The following is a 5,183-nucleotide window of genomic DNA, read 5'->3' on the forward strand; positions in this document are numbered from 1 at the left end:
AGTTTATTCATCATATAATTAGATAGTTTTCTTAAGAAAAATGTTTATGACAAAATAAGTTTGGTAGGAAAATTAGCAAATACCAAAAGGGCGCAAGTAATTTGATATCCTATAAACTAACGTGATAAAGTATGATAATTACAACTCGTCGAAGATCATAAATTGAAAATTATTTTTATATTTTTAGGAATTTGTGAGCACGCGATTGTTATTTATAGATAGAAATAGATTTCTTTTAATATTTATTAATTTTTCACTCATTATTCTACGTGTCAGCGCTTTATGCTAGTGAAATGTGTTTTTTAACCTTAGTTTAGCCGAAGTTCAATAAATAACTAAATTCATAAAATGATCATCGAGCGATCTTAAAGATAATCTAATCGTGACTGATAACTCTACCTTCAATTTCAACATGAAAAAATGTCATTCAATGATTTTTTTATTTTCTGTATTTGTAAGCACATATGATATCACTAAAGAAGTAAAATGTTGGATGTTTAATAGAGAGAAGCATATGGAGAGGAACATATGTCGTAGGACATGTTTAACTATAAAGTAAGACCTAATAAATGTTTTAATTGGAACAAAAAATTTGGCTCCAACAAATCAGTCATACATAGAAATTAAAAATTCTTTTCACTAAATTATCCTTAATTAATTTTTATCAATTTTCTATGGTTTCTTGATAGTATATAAAAATTAACTTATCTAAATGAGAATACACGGGGCCCTTAGCTTTTGGAAAAAATTCTTGATAGTTGCCAAGTATCCTCAACCTTTGTTGCTTTTTGGAGTATAATTGTCATCAAACTTTTTAAAATTTACCAAGTTATATATAGGTAGCTATGTAAATAAAGGCCAAAATAGGGCTAAAAATGAAATTTTTGAGATTGTGAGGACTACAAAACTCATGGATCCTCACTTAAATCACCTTAATTAAAGAGTGCTCATTTAATATGATTTTTTTATTGTGTAAAAATTCACTTATCTAAAAAATGATAAATTTGGTATATAAGACTATTAATATCTTCTTAATTATATAAGAAAATATTTATTTTGACTAAATATGAAAGCTAAAAGTACCATGGAAAAAAAAAATTCACAAAAAGTACTATAAATAGCAATATACCATAATTTTAGGAACCAATAGAAATGGATTAAAGAAACGAGTGGAGAATGAGAATAGGCTAAGAAAAGTAAAAAGGAAAGCTACATGTCACAATATTAGAGGATCAAATTTTTTGTGAGGACTATAAAAAACTTGGATCCTCAGTTATATTAAGTTATAAAAACATAGAGTAATATAGAACCCAGGCCCAAAATTAAGATTAAAAATTATATTTATAATTATTTTTTATTTTTTTACAGCTCTTTGTGACATTACATTATTGAAAAATTAATTCGATGTTTGTGTAAACTCTTAAAAACCAAATACTTTTAAACATTTAAATTGTGCAAAAGTATTCAAAAATTGAACAAAGACTATTTTGTCATTACTTTAGGTTTTTTTTTTTTTTTTTTTTTTTGCTTTTTTTAACCTTCAAGCAAATACATGACACAAATGCATTTCCCAGAGAAATTGAATTTATTATATTGGAAATGACTATAGTTAATAATAAGGGTAAATTATGAATATCTTGATTTATTAAACTCGACATTAATTTTTAGTATAGTGGACAAGTAAAAGTACAGTGAAAATAGTTGATATTATCACGGTACAAAATTTCTTAAACGTTTTAAAAAGGACCTTGAAACGTTCTAAATTTACCAAAGTGGATGTGGCTTCATAAGTACTCACTGTGTCTCAATTTATGTGGCACTTTTTGAATTTCGAGATTCAAATAAGTTTTTCTTTGACGTATATTTTCATATATCTTTTAAATATTTTAAATTATCAAGTATTGTGACTTATAGTACTTTTTACGTAATTTCCTAGTATGTAAATATTATTTCAAAAGATTTAAAGATTTCATGCTTAACTTCACAATCAAAATTAAACTTATTTGACTCTCGAAATTTTAATTGTGCACATAAATTGAAACAAAAAGAGCATTAAAGAAATATAGTAAAAGTAAAAATGAGGCATATGAAGTACATATCACATCACTGATAAAAAAGATAAGTCTAGAAAAGGCTTGAAAGTGTCTTGTTTTTGCATCATACCCTATAATAGCTCAAGCAATAAAGGACAAATTTAGGGGCAAATTAATAGGGGGAGCCTTTTGGTTGAAAAGCCTGGTTGGAATCCAACCAAGGACGACAAAATATTTGGATTGCCTCTTATTACATAGAGTAATGTTTGCGGCTATAAACTTTAATATATACATACTTTACAAAGAACAGCTGGTCCAATAGATCAACAATATTAGTAAATACAGTCAAACCTCTCTATAATGGCAGCATTTATCCGAAAATTTCATGGCTGCTATAGTGAGGTGCTGTTATGTATGTACAATGACATTTGATGTTTAGATCTCATTAGTTATTATAAACAAAAGTACGCAAACAATTATTTTTCTGTACTTTTTATGTTATAAATGAAAACAATATACTTGTTAATTTTAAAATCTCAATTGATTTTCATATCTCATTAGTTAAAAATTGAAAAGACTAAGAAATTACAAATAAATCCATAACTAATTGTACCATACCGATAAAAAATTAAAATCTAGGAACATATGCATTTAAAATTAATTGAGAATTTAAATATTTCAAGTTTGACATAAGAATTCTACAATTGTAGGTTGTTTCGTAAATTTCAGTCTCGTAGGGATAATATAACGCTTGAATTGACGAAGAATTTTGTCCAAACTTTCAGTTAAAGGGAATTCAATAGTTTTACCTTGAAGGCTATCTAAGGTCTTAACAGTTGACTCTTCTACTATGTGCATGGCATTAATGATGATTACCATAAATATTTTAATATTATATTTTTATACATAATATATTTCTTACAAAAATAATTACACAATATTAGAGTATGACTGTTATAGAGAGGTAATTTTACAAAGAGCGTACCGCTATAATGAATGTTACTGCTGTTATAGGTAGAATGTTGTTATAGAGAAGTAAAATATAACATGAAAAATCGCTCCCGGAGAAAATTAAGCCATTATAGTGAAATGTTGTTATATCGAATGACAATTATAGAGAGGTTTGACTGTAGTTATTTGATGAGTCGTGAAATTACGCGATATTCGACGCTAATTCCTTAAGCTTTTGTGACTCCTTAAGCACTTTTGTTGTTACTTTTTGTGTTGTTTTGTAGGAAAAGATGCCCGGAGAGCAAAACGGAGCAAAGCGGACCAAAATAGAGCAAAAATAGAACAAATTCATACTTTCTGGCACCATATGCTACACGCAGAGTATAGCATATGGCGCAGCATGTGCAACATGCGAGCAGCATGTGGTGCAGCATGTGGTGACAGAGAAAATTGTCACCACATGCTACGGTTTTGGCACCACATGCGATTAGCATGTTGAACATGCGAATAGCATGTGGTGCAGCATGTTGTGCAAGAGGGTATTTTGGTCCAGATTTTGTTCCCGTTTTTTGGAATGATATAAATACTCTTTTAGGGTTTGTAATATTGATCTTTGGCAGTTTTTCATCAAGTTTGGAGACTAGTTTTTACATCACACTTTGGGGTTAAAGATTTGAAGATTTGGTTGAGTATTTCTTAAACCTTTAATTCATTTCTTCAATTCCTTGCTTTGTATTGTATATCTAAGTGTGTAGCTTTCTATTCCATAACTTGAATCTCGTTTATGAAAGTATTCTTGATTAAAGTTTGGTTTGAAACTCTTGTTATGCTTATGTATTGAATGATTCTTATTGCTATTGAAGTGGGTCTTTGTTGATTTAATTAATCTCGTTCTTGAATGTTTCCAAAGGGATTAGCTAACCCTAGGACTCACCCATTTACTTAGATTGAGCTTGGAAGAGGAAATCTAGGTTGAGAAAGATTAATTAACAAGAATTTAGGTCATTAAACTCATCTAATAACTTGAGCTCGGAAGAGGATAGTTACTTGAGATTAAATTGATTGTACCTAATATCACACTCTAAGGCTTGGAAAAGCTTAGAGTGAAATTCATTGATTTGGTTGGAAGACTTTCAATGAGATTTTAGATATCATTATCTATCAACACAAATCCGCTCTTAGTTGTAAAATCGTAAAATACGTTGGATCGTTACTTGAGTGTAATCTCCTATTATCCATGCTTGTGGCCATTGATCATTTTACTCGCTTTCTAGGTTAGTTTACATTTCCGCATTAGTTATAATCTTTCTCAAAAACCCAAAATATCATTTATCGTTTGGCTTTAGCTTAGTTGGTGAAAGTTCCTTACTTTCTTAATCGCCTAGCATATTGTTCCCTGTGGGATCGACCCCGACTCATAGTTAGGTAAATATATTGCATACGACCGTGTACACTTTCTCTTGAGGAGTGTATTTGAACGTTATCATTATTCATTTTCAAAAAAGAAATAGTAGTAACTAGTTATTCATTATAATCTTCTCACGTGGTACGAGCAATCTTTTTACATCGAGCATGAGTCTTTTTTTATAAAATTAAAAATTATGAGTCTTTTTTTGTAAAATATAACTTATGGATTAAGTTTTAAATTTAAAATAGAAAATTGAAATCACAAACTTGAAATTTGAAATCCTACTTTTTGGAGAATTTGAGATTCAAATCGTGATCTGAAATTAAAGTTGAAGTTTTATCCACACTCATAAACAAATGTTGATTTCAAATCAAAACTTCAAATTTGAGTCTCAAATCATATAATCAAAACTCCTGCTAATAATGTTGTTATACATCTATGTATTGTGTACTCGTTTTGTCTCAATTTATTTATCTTACTTTAGTCCGTTAAAGAATGTCTCTTTCCGATTTTGACAACTTTGTAATTTCAATCTTTTTACATGACATATTTGGCCAAAAGATTAAAGAGCATTTCGGTACTCTACATATCTTTAACGAAGAGGGTCAAAATGCCCTTAAGCTATGCAAATTTGAACAAAATATCCTTCGTTAATATTTTGGCCCAAAATTGCCCTTGTTGTTAATAGTTTGGCTCAAAAGCGACCTTGCTGTTAATAGTTTGGTTCAAAAAGATATTTTTACATCATGGAACATATTAAGAGAGTTTTATTGCATAAGTAACGTAACTTT

The sequence above is a fragment of the Lycium barbarum genome, chromosome 4, assembly GCF_019175385.1.
Source record: "Lycium barbarum isolate Lr01 chromosome 4, ASM1917538v2, whole genome shotgun sequence".
NCBI lineage: Eukaryota > Viridiplantae > Streptophyta > Magnoliopsida > Solanales > Solanaceae > Lycium > Lycium barbarum.